The sequence below is a fragment of the Rhinoderma darwinii genome, chromosome 4 (genome assembly GCF_050947455.1).
Source record: "Rhinoderma darwinii isolate aRhiDar2 chromosome 4, aRhiDar2.hap1, whole genome shotgun sequence".
Classification (NCBI taxonomy): domain Eukaryota; kingdom Metazoa; phylum Chordata; class Amphibia; order Anura; family Rhinodermatidae; genus Rhinoderma; species Rhinoderma darwinii.
In genome coordinates, this window is record NC_134690.1 from 351,032,160 (window position 1) to 351,049,299 (window position 17,140).

Sequence of the window (17,140 nt, forward strand, 5' to 3'; positions counted from 1 at the left end):
GCGGTTTTATGCTGCAGATTTTGGTGCGTTTTTTAAAAAGAACTTGTCAGATACAATACGCAGGCGGAAAAAAAGATAAATTGACATGCTTCAGATTTTAAAATACGCACCACAGGTCAACGTACGTGCAGAAAAATTCCACAATGTGTAGATGAGTTTACTTGAAATGTTATTCACCTTGCCAGTACTGTATTACGCTGCGGATTTGCTGCAGGAAAATGCGCTGCGATCGCTGGATTTAAGGTGTTTGCAACTCATCGGCACCCCAGCAATGAAATTGCTGGGATTTCTGTGGCTACAAAGGCAACCGGAGGCCTAACACTGGCCTCCCGGTATGCCTAGTACGGAGGACTTTCAGGCCCCAACAGGAGGTGAGGCCTAAAAGGCTTTCGTAGCCGCCGGCAAGATGGCGCCAGCTCAGGAGCTGAGCCGGCATCATCAGCGGTGGATGTCAGCTGTATGTTACAGCTGACATCCACCTGTAATGGTAGGAACCGGAGCTAGCTCCGATTCCTGCCGTTAACTCCTTAGATACAGCAATCGCTGAATCTTAGTGGTTGGCAGCAGATCGGCAGCTCTTCCCTGCAATCGCAGGACTGCCGACTGCTACTATGGCAACAGGAGGCCTAACAATGGCCTCCTGCTTTGCCATTCTTTAAGCCGATTAGGCCCCGCCCGGAGGCGAAGCCTAATCGGCTTGCTGTCAGTGAATGACTGACAGATCTAATATATTGCTCTACATAGGTAGTGCAATGTATTAGAAAAAGAGTCCCCCAGTGGGACTAAAGAATAGTGAAAAAAAAGTGTCAAAAAAGTAAAAATAAAAGTTGTTTAACCGCTTCCTGACCGCCCACAGTAAATTCACGTCGGCGCTTGCTGGGCTCTGTGCAGCGCCGACGTGAATTCACGGTGGGTGTTAAAAGTGTGATCCAAGTGTCTCAGAGTAGCGCTGACACCCGGATCGCGCTGTTATCCCCTACCTCTAGTTCCGGAGACATGACCGGGACCTAATTGGTTCAGGTCCCTGTCATGTGATCGCAAGGAAAGTTTGTTGTAGCAACGAACTGGAAAGTTTGTTACTACAACAAACTGTAAAGTTTGTTGCTACAACAAACTTTCCCGGGGACCGATTGCAGGTGCTGTAATCGGTTATAAGGCAAAACCGGAGGCCATACAACAGCCCCCGGGTCTGCCATGCACAGCAGCCTATGAGAACCAGCCGAAGGCTGGTCCTCATAAGCTTCCTGTCAGTGTGACTCTCAGCGTCACACTGACAGTTTATAATACGTTACACTACCTAGGTAGTGTAATGTATTATAGCAGCCATCAGTGCTGCAGGTCTTCAAGTAAAACAGATAAAAAGTAAAAAAAAAAAAGTAATAAAAATGTTTTATAAAAAAAAGTGTAAAAATAAGTTGTGTTACAAAAACAAAAAATACTTTTTTTCCTATAATAAGTCTTTTATTATAGGAAAAAAATAAAAATGTTAAAAAAAAGTACACATATTTGATATGACCGCGTTCCCAATGACCCAAACTATAAAACTATAATATTATTTTTCCCGCACGGTGAACAGCGCAAAAAATTTTTTTAAAAAACAATGTCAGAATCACTATTTTTTTGGTCATCAACCCTCCAAAGTTATAGAATAAAAAAAAATAGTACCAATAAAAACTACAACCCGTCCCGCAAAAAACAAGCTCTTACACAGCTTTTTTTGACTGAAAAATATAAAAATTATGGCTCTCAGAATACGGTGACACAAAAAATAAATAATTTTATAAAAAAGTGATTTTATTGCGCAAACGCCACAAAACATAAAAAAACTATATACATCTGGTATCGCTGTAATCGTATCGACCCGCAGAATAAAGTAAAATGTAATTTATAGCGCACGGTGAAAAGTGTAAAAAAAAAAAAGACAAAAAAACTGTCAGAATTTGTTTTTTTGTCACTTTGATTGCCCAAAAAAAATCTAATAAAAAGTGATAAAAAAAATAAAAAAATCACATGTATCCTAAAATGGTACCAATGAAAACTACAGATTGTCCCGCAACAAATAAGCCCTCGCACGGCTCCGGTGAAGAAAAAATAAAAAAAGTTCTGGCTCTCAGAATATAGCGACAGAAATTGTGCAGTGTCCAAAAGCGGATAAGATCGGGCGCCATTTATCAGTGCGACATTGGCCACATATCTGCGGATTATTATTTATTTACCAAATTATTACACCCTCTTATTATGTCCTGATTTACTCTGCCCAATTTACACATACCCCCACATCATAAACTGAAATACCAGCAAAACCCCAAACAGAACAGTTACCAAGCAAAATCTGCGCTCCAAAAGCCAAATGGTGCTCCCTCCCTTCTGAGCCCCACAGCGTGCCCAAACACCAGCTTACGTCCACATATATGATATTATATATCCGGGAGAACCCGCTCAACATTGTACGAGGTATTTGTCTTCAGTGGCACAAACTGGGCACAACATATTGTGCATTAAAATGGCATATCAGTGGAAAATTTTAATTTTCACTTTGCACCATCCGCTGCGCATTAACGCCTTCGCGCACCACAACTTAATAGCATGTCGTGGTGCGGGGGGGTTATATATGGAGCGGGCTCATGCGCTGCGCCCTCTCCATATTCTGCAGGTGTCCGCTGTGTATTACAGCGGACACCCGGGACTAGTGGACAGGAACAGCGATCGCGCTGTTACAGGAACCTGTAAAAATGATATTATACTGCAATACATTAGTACTGCAGTGTATTGTACCAGCGACCTAATGATCGCTCGTTCCAGTCCCCTAAAGGGACTTTTGGGAGGTTTCCACTGTTTTGGTACCTCAGGGGCTTTGCAAATGCGACATGACACCCGAAAACCATTCCAGCTAAATTTGAGCTCCAAAAGCCTGATATTGTTCCTTCCCTTCTGAGTCTTGCCGTGGGTCCAAACAGCAGTTTATTACCACATATGGCGTATTGCTGTAATCAGGACAAATTGCTGTACAAATTTTGGGGTGATTTTTCTCCTTTATTCATTGTAAAAATTAAACATTTCTAATGTTTTTTCAGAAAAAAGTAGATTTTAATTTTCACGGCCTAATTCCACTAAATTCAGCAAAAAAACTGTGGGGTCAAAATGCTAACTATACCCCTAGAAAATTTCCTTGAGGGGTGTAGTCTACAAAATGGGGTCACTTTTGGGGGATTCCACCGTTTTGCTCCCTCCAGGGCGTTGCAAATGCGACATGGCACTGAAAACCAATCCAGCACAATCCGCGCTTCAAAATCCAAATGGCGCTCCTTCCCTTCTGAGCTCTGCTGTGGGTCCATACAGCAGTTTAGTACCACATATGGGGTATTGCTGTATTCGGGAGAAGTAGCTTTACAAGTTTTGGGGTGCTTTTTATTCTTTATTCCTTGCAAATATTTTTTTTTATATTTTTTCAGAAAAAAAGTAGATTTTCACTTTCACAGGCAAACTCCAATAAATATAGCAGAAGACCTGTGGAGTCAAGATGCTAACTATACCCCTATATAAATTCCTTGAGGTGTACAGTTTCCAAAACTGTGTCACTTTTGGGGGATTTCCACTGTTTTGGCACCACAAGACCTCTTCAAACCCGACATGGTGCCTAAAATATATTCTAAAAAAAGGAGGCCACAAAATCCACTAGGTGCTCCTTTGCTTCTGAGGACGGTATTTCCGTCCATTATCACACTAGAGCCACATGTGGGATATTTCTAAAAACTGCAGAATCTGGGCAATAAATATTGTGTTGCGTTTCTCTGGTAAAACCTTCTGTGTTACAGAAAAAAATGTATTACAAATGAATTTCAGCAAAAAAAAATAATAATTTATATTTCCCCTCTACATTGCTTTAATTCCTGTGAAACGCCTAAAGGGTTAAGAAACTTTCTGAATGCTGGTTTGAATACTTTGAGGGGTGCCGTTTTTAATATGGGGTGATTTATGGGGTCTGTCTAGTACATTAGGCCCTCAAAGCCGCTTTAGAACTGAACTGGTCCCTGTAAAAATCGCCTTTTGACATTTTCTTGAAAATGTGAGAAATTGCTGCTAAAGTAAAAAGCCTTGTAACGTCCTAGAAAAATAAAATAATGTTCAAAAAACGATGCAAATATAAAGTAGACATATGGAATATGTGAAATAGTAATACCACACAAAATAGTTACTATCTGTTTTACAAGCAGATACATTTAAAACTAGAAAAATAAAATTATTTACAGAAAAACAAATTGCAAACGACATTAAAATAAACCCCCCCCCCCCCCAAAAAAAAATGTTGTGCCAATAAGAAAACATCTGATAATATTGTCCTTCTAAGAGATGACCGTGGGATTATAAATGTAGAGGACAAAGGGAGGGATATTAAACATTCACTTTTTGGCTACATGCACACGTGGAATTTGATGCGGAAAATACGAATGAAAACTGCAGATAAATGCAAGTAATTCTGCAGGTAAGTCCACACTAAATGTTGCATTTATTGATGCGTTTTTAAAAGCAGATTTTACATTTTGATGCAGAAACAAGTGAATATATATGTTGCAGATTTTGGTGCATTTTTTAAAAATAAAATACAAGATAAATGGACATGCTGCAGATTTTAAAATCCGCACCGCAGGTCAATTTACATGTGAAAAAATTATGCAATGTGTACATGTGGACTGCATCTGTTTACACTGATGAGCTGCCAGTGCCATGTATTCAGGGGGACTGTATTCAAGGTTCTACACGCAATATTACTTGCTTTAGACAAGAGGAAATACAACTGCGAGTGAGCAAATGAAATATTGATAAAGCCCAGACTACATTCATCCACTGGTATTAAGGGAATTGAGCTCACCTTCTTAGACTTTCTTGTAACAGAATAAGTACCACAGGAATGGAGGACAGTTGATGTTGAACCATGAATTTAAGAAGGATAAGAAGATTGAACCGACAGGGCGACCATAGTGTGTGTGTGGGGGGGCTTTTTTTTCGTTTTATTAAAAAGTTAACTTGCGATCTGACCGACCAGAGGTCAGGTCACTTACAGGGCAGGGTGGGTGCCCTTCACCAGCGCTGTAAGACACGCCCTCTGTGAATTGTTGGCCAGAACTGCTCACGTGAGTAGCTGTGGCCAATCTGAGAACAGTCTTAGACTCACAAGTTACACTGTTTCCATAACTACCATTCAGTTCTATGGGACTTACGGAAACAATGTAGAACGGGATTTATGGGGCCCGTTCTAGAGATAGGTGTGGAACCTGCATCTATCTTACATTTATGACATATCCTGTGGATATGACGTAAATGTCCCTGATGGGGAAACCCCTTTAAATTGTATCCACGTCCTTAGGAAGCGGATACAATAAGAGTAGGTGAGGCAAGGGAACCATTAGTTCCCTTCCTCATCATGATGCTCTGCTCGAGAACTCCAGCGAAAGGAAACCCCTGAATTGACCAAATATGGACGTCAGGAACAGGGCTGTAGTCCCGAGCAAAGCGCTAGCTGATGCTCTGCTCGGGACTCAACTAATAGGCAATGTGATAGCCCCTTGCGGTCATGTTCATGAACAGTACATGAAGCAAGCCCTCAGTCATGTAGGGAAGGGTCTGAGTGTCATCATTATTAGAAAGGCTCCAGGACTTCCGGGAACAATTCACGAGGTTTAAACTGCACCATTTAGCACAGAATTTTAAATTAAAGTATATTAGTAAGTTAGTTTCACATAAATATATTATTGCAATGCAATTTTGGTCCCCGGATAACCCCTTTAATGCTTATACATTAAATTTATAAAACTGGGGATAACAGAACGTGAGAAAGGTTTAACTTGATGGACCTGTCTATTTATTCAACTTATGTAACTTCACTATGTAAAACCCACACTACTCCCCTGTAGGGTATGTTCACACTTGGAGTAGAAGTTTGATTTTCCATTCGGATTTGTGGGCAGAACATATGTGCATACGTGTATAAATTAACCTGCAGTGCGGATTATAAATCCGCAGAATATCAATTTATGCGGTCTATTCTATGCGCATTTGTTGAAGAATTTCTCCATGGAGTTCAATAGGCAAGTGAAATTCCACAACAAGTGCCATTGACAGTGAAATTTTCTGTGATTACACTTTGTATAAGAAAGCAAATTCTGCCAGTTAAAAAAAACAAGCTACATTTTATATTCGCCTCCTGCGGCATTGCCATAGTAACGCTTCCCTGCACTTTTGGTTGCTTTGTGTCCAGACGGCCTCCTGTGATGTTTCATCACATGTGACTCCTGCTGACTGGCTGCAGCGATCATATGTACGAAACGTCATTACAGCAGGCTGTCTGGACACAAAGCAATCGGTAGAGCAGGGACACCTTGCTATGACAGTGCCCAGGAGAGGTGAGGGAATGATTTTTTTTTTCTGGCGGACGTATATATGCACCAAATTAAAGCAATATTTGGTGTTGATATTCGTCCGGCTTTCCCTGCGTGTTCTGGGTCGGTTACTTTTTTGCAGCGTTTCCAACCCAGAAACGGTCATAATTCATAGCGCAAATCTCCGCCAGCTAGAATTTACTTTCTGATGCAGAGACAGCCAGGGATGCCCCTAATCTATTAAGAGGCGTGCACCTCTTAATAGATTAGGCTAATTTTACTCCAGCGTGTTATAGATTAAGCATGGAATATTAAACATTTTAATAAAATCCCCCCATAGTTGTGGTTGTTTTCTGCCATTCTTCTCTGCAGATTCTCTCAAGCTCGGTCAGGTTAGATGGGGACCGTCGGTGGACAGACATTTTCAAGTCTCTCCAGAGATGTTTATTTGTGTGTGTTCAAGTCAGGGCTCTGGCTGCGCCACTCAAGGACATTCAGAATTGTCCCTGTTAAGGATCTGCCAGGCACAGCTTCTGTATTCACGCCCATAGGTAATCAGTCTGCACCTGCTTCTATGTCTGTGAGACTGACTCCATCTTCCACCACTCAGGATGGCAGGCTTAGGAGTGGGAGAGCCTATCACAGCCTGGCCAGACGGAGCTAGCTCCCGCCCTCTGTCTATTTATACCTGCCTTTCCTGTTCCTCCTTGCTTGTGATTCTTCTCTGTTGGTTTACTGGCCCTGCTGCAGCTTCTTGAACTACTTGTCCCTGCTTCGTATTGACCCTGGCTTACTGACTACTCTTCTGCTCTGCGTTTGGTACCTCGTACACTCCTGGTTTGACTCGGCTTGTTCACTGCTCTCCTGCTCTACGTTTGGCACCTCGTACTCTCCTGGTTTGACTCGGCTCGTTTACTACTCTTGTTGCTCACGGTGTTGCCGTGGGCAACTGCCCCGTTTCCCTTTGTTCTGTGTTTCCTTGTCTGTTGTCTGTCATGCACTTATTGAGTGTAGGGACCGTCGCCCAGTTGTACCCCGTCGCCTAGGGCGGGTCGTTGCAAGTAGGCAGGGACTGAGTGGCGGGTAGATTAGGGCTCACTTGTCTGTTTCCCTATCCCTGTCATTACAGTCCCTAAACTACTTCTATGCTGTCTTGGCTATGTGCTTAGGGTTATTGTATTTTTGGAAGGTGAATCTGACCAGTCTCCCTTTCCCAGCCGCTGAAAAACACCCCCACATCATGATGCTGCCACCACCATGCTTCACTGTAGGGATGGTATTGGGCAGGTGATGAGTAGTACCTGGTTTCCTCCAAATATGATGCTTAGAATTGAGGCCAAAAAGTTCCATCTTGACTTATCAGACCACAGAATCTTGTTTCTCATAGTCGGAGAGTCCGTTAGGTGCTTTTTTGCAAACTCCAGATGGGCTTTCATGTGTCTTTTACTGAGGAGAGGCTTCTTTCTGGCCACTCTGCCATAAAGCCCAGATTGGTGGAGTGCTGCAGTGATGGTTGACCTTCAGGATCTTTGTAGCTCAGCCAGAGTGATCATTGGGTTCTTGATCACCTCTCTTACCAAGGCCCTTCTCCCCCGATTACTTAATTTGGTGGGGCGGCCAGTTTTAGGAAGAGTACTGGTTGTTCCTAACTTCTTCCATTTAAGAATTATGGAGGCCACTGTGCTCTTGGGAACTTTCAGTGCAGCAGAATTTTTTTGTACACTTCTCCAGAACGGTGCCTCCACACAATCCTGTCTTTGAGCTTTACAGGCAGTTCTTTCCTCCTCATGGCTTGGTTTTTGCTCTGATCTAGACGGGTTTGTCTTTCCAAATCATGTCCAATCAAATTAATTTACCACATGTGGACTCCAATCAAAGTGTAGAAACATTTCAAAGATAATCTAGAGAAATGTGCGGCCCCATAGCTAAATTCCAATGTCATGGCAAAGAGTCTGAACTTATGGCCTTGCAAAATTTAAGGTTTTAATTTGTAATAAATTTGCAAAAATGTCTAAAATTCTGTTTCGACTTTGTCATTATGGGGTATTAGGTGCAGAATGATGGGGAAAAAAACTTTCATTTTTTTATTTTAGCACAAGGCTACAATATAACAAAATATGAAAAAAGTGAAAGGGTCTTAAGACTTTCCAATGGACTGTATACCTGGGAAATGCTTGACTTTTTTTTTATGGTATATTTGTAATAAGAAATTCAAAATGTATTGTATATCTTTGATCAACATGAATGTTTGCTATGATAAATTGACAATTCTGGAATACCAAACATGATATGGGTGCCACGCCCTTTCTAAGAAGGTATTTATACCTGCTGTATCCTTAACTCTAGGTCATGATTTAATGAACACATATTCTTCAAGAAATTGTTTCAATGCAAGAAGTTACTAATAGGTCTATTGGTTTGTCCTATATATTTTTTATGTGATAGACAGATAAGAAATATTGAGACACATTGGTAGGTTTTTGCTCATGAACTTGCTACAGCATCCCTACTAGATTCAAGGCAGGACTTTGACTACACAAATCTAAAACATTTATTTGGTCTCTCCTTTCAGCTATTCAGATGCAGATTTGCTTTAGTTAAACAGTTAGTATATACATGATTAGACATTGTTCTAGTTTTTTAAATTTTTTCACAAGTCAGGAAATATTATAAATTAGATTCTAATTTATAACATTTCGATGTGCTGGTCACTAGAGGGAGCAATTCGCAAAATTGCAGCATTGGCATGTGGTAAAGCAACCTCATTGCTTTATGCTGCAAAATTGGAGAAGACACACTCGCTCTAGTGTGCTCAATTAATCCCCCTCCTTTATCTTGGCTAGTGGGGGTTGAATGTTCAAACCTCCTACACTGTGTGCCTCCATTTTTTGAGCGAATGCAGTGTAGTAGGCTTACATACAGTGGTAATCACACAGTAAAACACGAATATACACAAACATAACTTACCTGCTCCTGCCGCCGCTCCCTCCGCTCCTAGTCCTTGCTTCTGAACACATGTCCGGAAGCGGTTTCCGGTCCACAAGAAAAAGGCGCCGGATGTCGCTCGGCGAAGACCTTCCTTTTGGACTGTGTGGGAGCGGCGCATGCGCCGTTCCCACACAGACGGCGTACACCATAGTGAATGGAACGGCTCCCATTCTCTATGGGGATGTATGTGCCGTATTCTATCTCTGTATGTGTCGTTAATCGACACATACAGAGATGAAAAAAAAATGGCAGCCCCCCATAGTGAAGTAAAAGTTAGAAAAAAGAAAAAAGTAAAGCACAAACACACAAATAAATAAAATGTATTTTAATAACACACTAAAAGCTGTCCTTTAAACTGGAAGGAACCTGCTACTTCCATTGCTTTCCAACCAATAACCACAGTCACCATTCTTTTTTGGCAACGTGCTTACGCCACTCTGTATTAACAAAACACATATCTAGGAGCCTGACTTAAACTGCAAAACTCACCCCACAACCAGAAAAATCCTCCTGACTTCCCCTCACCCCCTTTACACACCTGGCCCCCTATTTTCCCTTTGTCTTCATCTTATGGACGCATTATTATTATTTCTGTTACGTATATAGCGCCAACATATTCTGAAGTGCTGTACAGAGGTCCTTACTTTCTGTCCCCATTGGGGCTCACAATCTAAATTCCCTATTTGTATGTTTTTGGGGTGTGGGAGGAAACCCACACAAAAACAGGGAGAACAAACAATCCCATGGCAATAGTGCTAACCACTGAGCCACTGTGCTGCCTATGACCAGACATTCTCAGCAAAATCTCTATAATGGCAAGTTGTCCAGATGCTGAGTCAGATTATTACACCATCAACCTACCGTGAAATGCTGTAGAGCAGCGGTCCCCAACCTTTTTTGCACCAAGGACGGAAAATACGCAGCAGAACACAGTAGCATAAAAATGGGTTAGATTTAACAAATCTCATTCACAAGGTGCGTAAAAATTCAGAGCGGTGCGTATTTTTCGTACTGCAGCATGTCAATACCTGCTGCGGAAAGTGTGCAGAATTGCTGCATTTTTAAGGAGATATTACCATCTCTCAACATTAAGAAAAATGCAGCAAAATACGCACCATTTTCTGCAGTCAAAAACTCCGGAAATGGTGCGTTTTTGCCGCAGTGGAATGCCTGCTACTTTGAACGGAATTGCTGCAGAAATTCTGTTACGTGTGGACAAGCCCTTACAGTAGCAGCACAAAACAAATCCCATCCACACGCTGCGTAAATAATGAGCAGAAGAACCGCTCAGAAATTGACCTGCGGTGAAGTTTTATTCCGCAGCATGTTAATTGTATTTGCATAAACGCTGCTTTGTTGCCGGTTTTCCCCATTGAATTCAATAGGGAGGTGAAACCCACAACAAATAGCAATTGTTGCCTTTATTGCGGCGGAATCGCAGCGATTCCACCGCAAAAACGAAACTCACAAAAAAACCTCAAAATTTATTCTTACCCAGAAGTCTGTGTTCTTCCTCAAAGCCGGCCTCCTGGGATGACGTTTCATCCCATGTGACCACCACTGCAGCCAATCACGTCATCCGAGGAGGCCGGCCTGCTAGTCAGCAATTTTCCGCAGCAGACATTCCGGCCGAAAAACGGCACCACAGTTTGGTGCGGTTTTTCGCCCGGAATTCCTGCGGCCACCGAGGCAGATACCAGATAACGCGGCCCGATACCAAATGATCTGCGGCCCAGTGCCAAATGATCTGCGGCCTGGTATCGGTCCGCAGCCCGGTGGCTGGGGATCACTGCTGTAGAGGTAATGGGAGCTGTGTTGATCAAAGAGTTTAATTTTTGACAAATATTTCTGTTGATTTTATGCAAATGCGATACAGGCATTAATGTTAGGCTACATTCACACGAGCGTATCAGATTCACGCGCGTGAATCTGGTCCGTTATGCATCCAAGTGCTTTGCGAGTGGCGTGCGTTATTCACGCGCTCACAAAGCACATCTTTTTTTTTCTTTTATTATTTTCAATTGAATTGATGCGCCAATCACGCACCGCACACAGATGTGCATGCATGATAGGTGCGTGAAAAATGCAGCAATATAGGACATGCAGTGAGTTTTACGCAACGGACACACGCTGTGTGAAAACTCCTGCATGTGTGAACGGCCCCATTGAAATCAAGGGGGAGTTTACTAAAGGTGTGCAGTAAAAAGGACCTTACAAGGTATTTTTTGCCTTGTTCCCACGTTGCGTAAGTGCTGCGGAATTTCCGCAACGGAATTCTGTGCAGAAATTCTGCAGCATTTACTGTAGCAGCAAAGTGGAGGAGATTAAGAGAATCTCATGCCCATGCTGCGTGAAAAAAATGCAGCGTAAACGTTAATAAATTGACCTGCGCTGCAGTACGGAATTTAAATCTGCAGCATGTCAATTTATGCTGCGTTTTTGTTGATTTTCTGTCGCAAGTTTTCCCCATTGAATTCAATGGAGATGCAAAGCCCGCAAAGGAAAGCCAAGTATTGCGACTTTTGCGGCGGAATAGCGGAAACCGGAAAAAAAATAATTAAAAAAATACTTACCCAGAACGCTCTCCTTCTTCCTGCAGTCTGGCCTGCTGGGATAACATTTCATCCCATATGACTGCAGTGAATTCCGTTATTTGCTCCTATGATAGAACAGAAAAACTGAATTCCTAGCGCAGATGTGATCATTGCCCGATAGTCTTCTTGAAGTCGTTGATGTTTAGGATCCAGTTGTTCACACTGGCGTAAGTTTTTACAGGATACATGACTTAGGCCTCATTCACACGACAGGGTTTGCATCTGGTTTGCATCCGTTCCGATTCCGTTCCGTGTTGCCGTTTTTACCGGCCGATTTGCATCCGGTTTTTTCCCTGACCGTTTTTTAATCGGATGAATTTCATTTGTCAATTGTTTTTTTTAGTCAACCCACTATAAACACACCCAGTAAGGTCACACGATTGCCAGTCAACCTTTTTCACTTGCTTACAGAGTATAGAGAGCTTTGTCTGATCCCTCAGCTGCATTTCATTGGATAGGATTCAATAGGATATAAATGAAGTTTATAGTGGAATGAACACATATTCCATAGCAACAGATGCCTCATTAAACTACACATAGATACTGTTCATTCCAGGTCTATCAAGCACAGGAATTTCCAAAAACGTCTGTTTATATGGAGCTTGTGTTTATTTCCTCCTCACCTCCATCTGTTCATGCCATGTCTATCAATTATAAAAAAAATCATTATGCCCTTTTTTATATTATCTTCACATTACTAATAATGTTCATTCTTTTACTTCATTAGTTTTCAACATTCTTTTGTATGTCCCCCTGGACAGAGCGCTTGATGTCTCTGTCCATATCTGGATAGAGACATCAGGGGCAACTCCTGAAGTGGAATCTCCATGTGGCCGGTGATTCCACTTCAGGAGTTTCCCCTGATGTCACTGTCCATATATGGACAGAGACATCAAGCGCTCTGTCCAGGAGCGGAATCCCCGAACACACGGGGATTCCGCTCCTTCAGGGAGCTAAAGTGGGGCTAGCACATAGAGCAGGGACGAAGCTACAGCAGTAGCAGCCGCTGCTAGCGGCGCCATCGGCCATGGTAGTTGTCGCCACTAGCAGCCGCTATGCCTGCTATAGCGACGCCTGAAGAAGCGCCAGGGCGGAAAGGAGGCTGATTCGCCGAGCCAGGGAGATTTGGGAAGGGAGCCATCACAGCGCCCCCTTCCACCTGCTGTACACCCCAGCCCTGCCACACAGTACCCCTGCACATAGCAGAGCAGGGACCTCGCTACAGCAGTACCCCCAAAGTGTTACCTCCAGCATACAGCACTTCTTCTGAATGGGATACACTCCTCCTACTCACATGCACTCTGCGCTGTGAGGAGGAGGAGAGAGTGCGCGAGCGACGGTAGACCCGGCCATCACTCGGGACACATTCCGGTGATGGCCGTGTATTACCCGGCCCCATAGACTTCTATGGGAGCCGGGCGGCCGGGTACCCGGCCGAAAATAGGGCATGTCCCATTTTTTGACGGCCGGTTTTCCCGACCCGTCAAAAAATCGGCCGTGTGAATAGCCCCATTAGGGGTCTATTGTTCCTAATGCAGCCGGGTGACGGCCAATTTATGAACGGCCGTCACCCGGCCGGAAAACCCTGTCATGTGAATTCCGCCTTAGGCCCCCTGCACACGGCCCGTGATTACAGGAACGGCCGACCGCGGACAGTCATCCGCCTTTGTGGGCTGTGCTCCCCTTCACTTTAGGGTAATTGTGGATTAAAATTACGGTCGTGTGCATGGGGCCTTTTCCGTTATGATTAGGTTTCCCTTACTCCCATTGACTTATAATGGGTTTGTATGGTTTCGCTTTCATGCTACACAATTCTGACCTTCAAAAACAAATGGAAACCTGACGGAAAAACAACTAACGCAAGTGTGAAAGTACCTGCACTACTGGTTTGGTCAGATAAATGCCAAAAATTGCTAGTGACTGGTTTGGAAAGAAAATCGCTGCTTTAGTGAAATGGAAGCAGCTGCAAGGGTTTATTTACACGAGTAGTTTTAGTGTTGCGTTTTTTTGCCCCAATTTTAATAATTGCAGGAAAACTGCGCCATTATTGTAAAACACAACAAAAAACGACTCCTGTAAATAGAGCAGGATCCAACACGCACCGGAGTGGACACAAAATAAAGGAGATGCATCAGTCTTTTCTTTATACCTTTCCTTCCTTTCGGATACACTTTTGGCTCAAAAACAAACCAAAAACTGCATCAAAACTGTGTGTGCGATCCTGGTCTAAGGCCCCATGCACACGACTGTAAAATCACCCGTAATTACGGGTCCATTCATTTCTATGGCCGACGGACACCTTCCCGTATGTCTACAGGAGGATGTCCATGCCGTAGAAACCTGCCGAAGAAAATAGGACATGTCCTATTTTTTTTCTTTTACAGACCGTGCTCCTATACTTTATAATGGGAGCACGGCTCGTAAAAACGGTCGGCTGTCCATGGCCGACCGTGCCCATAATTACAGGTCGTAATTACGGGCACGGTCGTGTGCATGAACCCTAAGAGTAAAATAAACAACTGCTAAACGCAAAGTAGTAGTTTATTTACATAACAGATATAATAGGCCTCACAGTAGAGCTGTATAGAGCCGTAGATACGCTGTGTGCCACTGTATGGGGTTCGTCACCATAGAATCAACTCTCCGCATTGCCTTCAGGAGAGGAGCTCCTAGCATTAGGATGAAGCCCGGTTCATTTTTTGTCAGCTCCTCCACATTATACAAATACGACACTTTTAACCCCTTCCCGACATCCGCTGTACATGTATGGCGGAAGTCAGATGGGAAAGTATGGAGGGGGCTCACAAAAAAAAAAAGCACAATACACTGCAATACAGAAGTACTGCCGTTGATTGTTCCAGCGATCTAATGACCGCATGTTTAAAGGGGTTGTCCGAGATACGATCACATTTTCAAAAAAAGTGTGTATTACATTACCCCTTATACAGACAACCTAAATAAAGCAGTATTTTAAAAAAATCCACATATCATCTTTGAATTTAGCGCCGTTTGTTTACATGCACTCCAGGTCCGGTTTGTTGATGTTTCCTTCTCATGAATCTTCTTTTCCCTGCAGGCATTGCAGGCTGTAATGAGCGTGCATGTACAGCCTACCAAGAGTTCATGTGAGCTGTCCTTGCTCGTCCCCGCTGACATCCTTCGTGTTTCCTTGCTGACATTCTTCCTTTTTGCACCCCAACACCTCCGTAGATGTCATCCCCCACCTCCATAGATGTCACACTCCCCCTCCCCCACCTGTACCTAGCACTATTGTACGTAGCGCTATTGTACCTGTATTTTGTACTGTGGTCGTGGATTCCGCTCCTGGACGCTTCGCTTGATGTCTTTGTCCATGGATGGACAGAGACATCAAGCGATCCGTTCAGGACAGGAATCACCGGCCACAGTGGCGCTATGTATATAAAGGTGGGGGGTATCTACAAGTGGCTGTGTTTCGCAGGTGCCGTCCTTGTTCAATGTGAACATGCACAGGTGCGCTCACAGGGAACAACTACATAGGCTGGGCGGGCACTAAAGAACCAGCACCCGCAGAAACGACACGTCACCAGTGACGTGTCATATACCATCCGAGGTCCCTCTGGTCAGAGACCATGTGATCGGTATACGACACGACAGTGGAGGAGGCAGAAAACGTGACGTCGGAGCTCATGTGATGAGCAGGAAAAAGCGGCCAGAGAGGAGAACAGAAGCAAGATTGCAAGGGATAGGGTATGTTCACACGCTGAGCCAAAAATGTCTGAAAATACGGAGCTGTTTTCAACGGAAATCAGCACCTGATTTTCAGACGTTTTTTGAGCAACTCGCGTTTTTCACTGCGTTTTTTGAGCTGTTTTCAATAGAGTCTATGAGAAAACGGCTCCAAAAACGTCCCAAGAAGTGTCCTGCACTTCTTTTGACGAGGCTGTAATTTTACGCGTCGTCTTTTGACAGCGTCGCGTAAAATGACAGGTCGTCGGCACAGTACGTCGGCAAACCCATTGAAATGAATGGGCAGATGTTTGCCGACAAATTGGAGCCGTTTTTTCAGACGTAATTCGAGGCGTAAAACGCCTCCATTACGTCTGAAAATAGGCCGTGTGAACCCAGCCTAAGAATATTATGAAATGGTAAATATCTGCAATGTGGTTTTAAATGTAAAAAAAAAAATCTCGGACAACCCCTCTAAGTGCCCAAGTGGGACTAAAAGGGAAAACAGCTCCTGATTTTCAGCCGTTTGTTTAGCAACTCGCGTTTCTCGTGAAGTTTTTTACGGCCGTTTTTGGAGCTGTTTTTCTAGAGTCAATGAAAAACGGCTCCAAAAACAGCTCAAGAAGTGACATACACTTTTTTTTCACGGGCGTTTTTAAAAACAGTCGCGTAAAAAAACACCCCATTCAAATTCGAACTACGTTTTTCCCATTGAAGTCAATGGGCAGATGTTTGGAGGCGTACTGCTTCCGATTTTTTGGCCGTTTAATGGCCTGAAAATAAGCCGTGTGAACATACCCTTAGGCCTAATGTACACGACCGTGGAGAATTTGAGGCCATATAAATGAATGTGCAAATTTGCCAATAGCGAACAGACAAAAAAAACCACGGTCGTGTGCATTAGGCCTTAAAAAAATAGCATAAAAAAGTGATCGAAAAGTTGCATGTAGCCCAAAAACCAAGTCCTTACATCGCTCCATCGATGCAAAAAACAAGAAAAAGTTACGGGTCCCAGAATATGGCCACACAACAATTTATTTTCTTTTTAACAAATTGTTTTTGTTTTGTAAAAGTAGCAAAACATTAACAAAAATATAGAATTTGGGATAGCCGTAATCGTATCGACAGCACCTTTTAAGTTATTGGTAGCATGGCATTAGGCTGCTACTCATACAATTACATAACACATTTTTTATATAAGAGCTTTAACAGAGGAATATATATATATATATATATATATATATATATATATATATATATATATATATATATATACGCACACCAATAAACCACCTACTCGATCATGTCTTTGGTTCTCATGACAGCTACAATTATCATCACACGTACAAGAGCCCCGGGCTGCCCGTCCCAGAGTGTACGCCCGGCTTGCCAGTAACTAATGTTTGTCTAATTTTGACGTGTTTGCCTCTTGGTGTCCCGTAGCGTTGCGTTTCACTTATCGGTCTGTGCGTT

The 17,140-nt window shown here is 43.1% G+C and overlaps 1 long non-coding RNA gene across 1 annotated transcript in view; it reads right to left on the bottom strand.

Annotated features, from left to right (window-relative positions):
- Positions 1–17,056, bottom strand: part of LOC142761306 (uncharacterized) — a 56,515-nt gene extending 39,459 nt beyond the window's left edge. Inside the window, exon 1 of the long non-coding RNA XR_012883599.1 lies at positions 16,965–17,056. This is a non-coding gene — a long non-coding RNA (uncharacterized LOC142761306). The remainder of the gene's footprint in view (positions 1–16,964) is intronic.
- Positions 17,057–17,140: the final 84 nt, after the last annotated feature.